Source organism: Eucalyptus grandis, chromosome 7 (genome assembly GCF_016545825.1).
Source record: "Eucalyptus grandis isolate ANBG69807.140 chromosome 7, ASM1654582v1, whole genome shotgun sequence".
In the NCBI taxonomy this organism is placed as follows: domain Eukaryota; kingdom Viridiplantae; phylum Streptophyta; class Magnoliopsida; order Myrtales; family Myrtaceae; genus Eucalyptus; species Eucalyptus grandis.
In genome coordinates, this window is record NC_052618.1 from 56,748,118 (window position 1) to 56,754,674 (window position 6,557).

Sequence of the window (6,557 nt, forward strand, 5' to 3'; positions counted from 1 at the left end):
CAGAGGAAGCGGGGTCGTTTGGATTTGCAACCCACCATTTTGGAGGAGCAGCTTTTGTTGTTTTAGAGATCCATAGCTACCAAAGCGTATTCCCAATGACCCTCTAGTCATTGTTCCTCCAAACCCATATTTGGCGTTATCATCTCTCTCCTCGTTTTGCCAAACAAATCAAAAAAATAGATTCCATCGATTCAATGAAATATGAGCAAAAAGAATCAACGTCCCCTTCACTCAATCAAGCCAAAGACTCAAAGGGTGCCTCCGGACCATCTGCTAAACAGTATCTTTCCCCCAGTAAGTGTACACGTCACATGGCAATTTTGCTAGACATGCACCACCGACAAATTTTCGTGTCTACCTCATCGGCCTATGTCGATGCGTGTAATAATCATCATTTAGGACTTGGATCCAGTAGCATCATCTCACCCATAACCACCATTAGTAACCATGGGGCATAAAACATAAGACAAAGAAAATGATGAATTAGAAAACGCATTTGATCATTGAAAGGACTAAGAAAATAACTAACATGACTTAATTCAAGTTAAAAACAAAACCAACTAGCATTAGAGATATCGTGACAAAAAGTATTAGCAAATGGCAAACATCATCAGTGCATGATCAAACACAGAACTTGGTGATAGTGTTCGACCACACTTGAACTACTCACACAGAATAATCATCAAGAAAAGTTTCTTTTCTATTGGAAGAATGATCGAACGCACCATGAGTATGAATGATTTCTATAATCACAAGAGAACAATTGCAATTGTATGGAAGTGGAGGCGCTAACCAATTGGCGAGCAGCCTTGGCATGAAATAGTTCCAATCCTCTGGTCATGGATAGAGGCAATCTTCTTCGCCGTCATTGCTCACTCAAGAGAAACCTGCATGGGATGAACCGGCACCTTTGTTCCCGTTACCATGTTTGTCCCTTAAACATGTGCCAAATGGCAGGATCATCAAATGGGTTCGGGTTCCGAATCCCATTGTCATGCCAAGGGGTGTTGTCATTGGACTTCTCAATGAATTGCGGATCGAGGAGCAACAGATCATCCTCGAGACTATGATTGGGGTTTAGGAGGAGATCACCGAGAAAGCCACTTCAAAGTTCCATCAATCTAAGCCACCAATGCCCTCTACCCTGATTCTCTCCCATAAAGGGAAAAGAGGAATTTCTTTTGTCCCTCTCTGTCAAATAGCCTCCGCTTTGCCTTGCCTCCTTCACGCCTGATTCAATTTCATGATCTAAGTACCATCATGGGTGAGCGAGCCCATGGAGCGCATCCGCGCGTGCCTGTGAAGCGGCGATTGCCGACCCTCTCGGCGTCCCGGGGCTGCTTTGCTGCCTGACATACAGAGGCCTCATCCGGTCCATCTTTTTATTTACGCAATCCGCGAACGTGGCGTGAGAGCCGATTTCGACGAGAACGCGATCGACGGGAGGAAGATCCTTATCATCTCGGCAGAAATCGCTTGTTACGAGCGACACGTCGACCTTGATCATTGCTGGAGGGAAGTAGGAAGTAGGCCCCACGGCCTGACTTCCTTCTCAAACCCTAACTGATTTTTTTAGAGATTAATGGGGAAGAAACCTGTGTGTATCCTTCAATTTTAGCAAGAATCTGCTATCCTCCAACTTCGTCAATTTACGTGATCCAACTGTGGGGGTTTCAAATGAAACGACAATCCTGGGTCCTAAATTTCTGGCCACGAAAGTTGATTCTGGAACTGCACTTAGCTGTTGCGCTTTGCGACGTTGGAAGTGTAGCCATGTGGTCCACCATGACTTTGCTTGACTCTAACTTCATTGTTGCACAAATAAATCCTTAAAATTGTTGGGAAAATAAGCTTCGAATTGGGTTGAACAATAAAGTCGGATCGAGTAATCAAAGGCAGACTTTGAGGCGTGATATCACTTTTTTTAAGGATTTATTTGCCCCACAACGTTGCTAATGGTCACCGACAAAAATCCTCCAGGATACAACAAAGTCTCGGATAAAAATCCTAGATAGCAATTCTAGTACTGGAGTCCAGGGTCTCTCACGAGAAACAATTAAACAATGGCCCAGTAGCTTTTTTCTTAAGAAAACAAAAAAAAAAAAAAAAAAAAATGAAAGAAGATAATCATCAAATGTACTTATATGTCTTTCGAATAGAGGCAACTCTTCAAAAGATTACAAATGAACAAAGGCAACCTTTCGGAAAATGTTACAAAATGAACAAGTATGTCTCAAAAGTTACGTTGAAAATACATAAGAAATTAGAAATTAAATAAATAAAAAATAAAAAAAATAATTGTAACTTTTCGTGAACAATCTTACTGTTTCAACAAGACTTTATAGTTAATTTTTATAAAATTAAATCCGAATTTTCAATAAATAAAATTAACGATTGTCGGTTAATGCCAAATCTCGTCCACATGCGCACTCACATATTTTCAATGTAGGACAAGGCAACTTTTCATTTGTTTTATAAACAAATTACCAACAAAAACAACTTTCATGGCTGTTGATCGCAGAGCCGATGACCTTGTTTAGTGGACAGGAACATCAAAAGGTTGATGCTATTGTTTTGGAGTGTGTAGAGGAAATTTCTCATGAAAGTGATGCTTCTGAAGTTGACAGTGCCGATCATCTACATTTGCAACTTGTTTCTGGGGTCCAATTCTCAATTTCAAAGGATTGATGATAACGCGCTTATTTCATTATCCACGGGACACGGTCAGACGATTAGGGGAGGGCGAAGACCTTATCGTTGACTTTGAGTCTTCACGCGTCTGTTTCCCACATTAATTGAATGGCCTCGACTGACTTTTCCGACCCCTCTATTGGTTGGTCACTGACAACGACGAGGGTCTGCTTCATGCTCTGCTTTCCTTCGGACTTGGGACGTACCAGGAACAAAAGCTAGTTTGTCCTGATCTATTGACGAGTGGTTTATGTCCTTGAAATGTTCAAGAGACAAAAAAACAGATGAGAAATCCGAAATCCCGTAATGTTACCTCCCGTATTCCCTCCTCCTCATGGAAGAAAAAAATTTGAGGGAGGACTTAGGAGTCTTTCGGTGGTGAAGGTAGAGCTTCAGTTCAAGCTATTATCAAGTAGGTAGATATAGTAGCTTTCCACGACTAAAATGAGAAGGAAATGATGCAAAACCCTCTGCTTGATAGGCAGCCCTTCGGGCAAGTCAACATAACCGACTGCCTGTTCAAGTACCCCCGATTATGTTGACTTGCCTTGCTCGGATCATTAGGATTAGATATAAAATTGGTTTATTAAGTGCCATAACAAATTGCAATTAGATATTTAAACAAGTGGGCCATATTCAGGTGGTAACAGAAATCCGTTACACAAGCTACTATGCAAACTTTGTAAATCAAACTTACTTCTCACTTTGCTCTAAACTTATTATTTGAACAAACACTGCAAATTATCATAGTTATTCATTGATCGACTGTAAAATACTATTTATATTAGATATTGTATTTGTCTGTTGTTATTTTCCATACGTTGATCTACCCTTTATTTAGCATGGTTTAATGAAGCTTTTTGGTCTTGTTTCAAACAGCAGGTTCTAAAATTCCATTTGGATAAAAATGGAAAAACGTTTGGTTATAAAGACAATATGTAACGCTAGCAGTAAGATCTAAATCCTGTTAACAAATTTGTGCAACCGGTAAACTTTATTGTTTAGGTACTTCCATGTAATCTGCCAATGATATTAGCAGCTTACTACCATCATGTAATAATACCTTATTAATTTTTTTTATACATTAACCATTCTAAACTAAATCTTAGTGATTTTAATAATAAGTTACCAATGAAATTAACAAATATATCGAAATTTAGGCCTGCTTTTAGGATAGTAAGTTATCACCGTAGTAATAAATTTACCACTTGAGTTACTCTATTGGCAACTTGCACGGTAAAATAATTACCATGTTCGTAGGTTACAGCTTGTTAATCGAAAGTACTAGTAAAGTGTTAAGTGGTAGTGCTAGTAAAGTATGTAACCAACTAATAATCTAATAGTAGAAATATGCACCTACCTATATAAATGATCGATGAGAGAATTACTAAAAAATCTTAAACCTATTATAATTTTTTTCAATTTAATCCAAAACCTTATTTTTGGTCAATTCAATCATAAGCTTTTTGTAATTGTGTCAATTCGTCTATCCAACCAATTTTGACTGGCCAACTATGACGTGGATAATTTTTAATAGTATTTTTTTTGTGAATTTATTTATTTATTTCTTCTTTTTCTCTTTCTCTTTCTCTTTCTCTTTTCTTCTTTTTCCTTTTTTTCCCCCACAGAGGCTACAACGAAAATTCTTTTTAAAAAAGTAGAAGGGCACGGAAGCACTTTCCCACACCTACCAAGCAGATCCATCCGCATCGGGCGAGTTTTACTCTGGAGCAGTTATTTGGAAGTACGACTTCCCACACCTACCTAGCAGATGCATTCGATTTTCATGATTTTTCGGTCAACATCTAATTCCAGATTTCTGGGTCATGGATGCTTCCCGTGCTTTGCACGGTTTACTTCTTGTGGAATCAGAGCACGTTGTGGCAGACAGAAACTAGCGGCCAACAAAACTCTGGAAGAAAAAGTTTCATATGTCCGCGTGGTAAGTGCATTCAACTTGCGAGACCCGTCAAGTACCAATCATTGACCTTCTCGACACAGCTGAAGACTTTTAAGATCTCTTCGTCACACACGCGGCGCGCGCACATTTGTTTATTTTATTTTAACGCCTCTTTTTCATGGAAAATTAATGACAGTCCCCCATTCAGCGACAAGGGCACAGTAACGTACTAACGTCGAGCTCCTTAAACATTCAATAGGGCGAAGAATGTTATATGTAGACATATATTATACACATTTACTTATAATATCTATTCTCCCTATTTTTCTGTTTTATTTTATTCTTGTATGTTCTAAAGAAGGGAGGCAAAAAAAGTGTTGGTCAAAGTTGTCGACAGAGACAGCACAGAAGCAATAAACCCTGGGAAGCATGGGAAATGGCTCAAATTGTCTTGCATCGATGTGGTCATATAGAAGTATAGAAATCTTGATCTCGCAATTTTGTTTAGAAATACAAAGTCCAACATAATTCCTTGTTTGAGAGGAATTACTGCACGATTTCTGCTTAATTTAGCAAATGAACATTCTTGTAAAGTAAGGATCTTAATTTATCATGTTACACCATCAAGTTGCTCCTCATAAAAAAAACAGACTGAAGTTTCCATCAATATGAATATATGTCAATAGTTTAATTTTGTCCAAAATTGTGTGCATTTAAACTAGATTGTGTTGGGAAAATATTTGTGGAGAACGCCCAAAAAAATTTTCCCGCTACTATTTCTGTGAAAATTAAATAGGATAAAATACTAACTAAAAGCAGTAAAGATGAATAATAAATAACACCAGAATTTTAATGTGGAAAACCCTCCAAGGTGAAGGGAAAAACCACGGGACCGTAGTCCACTTCAAACTTCAACTATGATAAATAATGGGATACAACTCCACCCAAAGGTGGATCTCTTTCTGTCTTCAATTTGTGGATCTGAACCTCTCACAAACTGGATAACTCACTCAAAGATAACTCTCTTTCTTGGAAGAACAAAACTGTTTCTTCCGCTACGCTGCTCTGATATTCTTGCTTTTGTATAACCTCTTCTCCGCTGAGGAGGACTCCTATTCATAGGAGCAAATACAATCCCAAATAGGAATTGTACAATACAAAATCACGTAGTTTTATCTCCTAATCTCTTGTGATTTTGTATATATGAGAATATCACTTTGATTTCTTTTCCAATCTCCCTTGATTTTCTAGATGTGAAAATCACGTTGATTTATCTCCCCATCTCTTTTGATATATATATTTTTTCTTTTTCTTTTACACACTCACTACTATACATATTCTACTGCAGATATACATAATTGCATTGGCCTCTCCAATTGGGAGTGACCTACTCAACAAATCTCCCCCTCACGAGCAATTTGGAGAAGACGTCAAACCTGCAAAAGTTCGACAGGCTTGCATCTTCACTGTAGATAGAGATTTTGTCATCATATCTGAGCCGTTGTTGTCAGTGTGTATCTTCTTAGCTGTAGGGCTTTTTCTTCCAACACATCACGTATCCAATGATATCTAACGTCAATATGTTTGGATCTGGAGTGGAAAGTTGCATTTTTGCTGAGGTGTATTGCGCTTTGACTATCTGAATACAAGATATACTCCTCTTGGTTGTGGCCCACTTCTTGTAGAAACTTTTTCATCCACAAGAGTTCTTTACATGCTTCCGTTATCGCAATATACTCGCTTCAGCAGATAGATAGGGCAACACATTTTTGTAGTCGAGATTGCCATGAAACTACTCCCCCTGCAAAAGTCATTAGATATCCCGATGTAGACTTTCTTGAGTCCACGTCCCCTGCCATGTCTGAATCCGAAAAACCTTCTAACACAGTTTTACCATCACCAAAACATATGCAATTATTAGATGTACCACGAAATACCTGAATATCCATTTGATCTGCCGAATGTT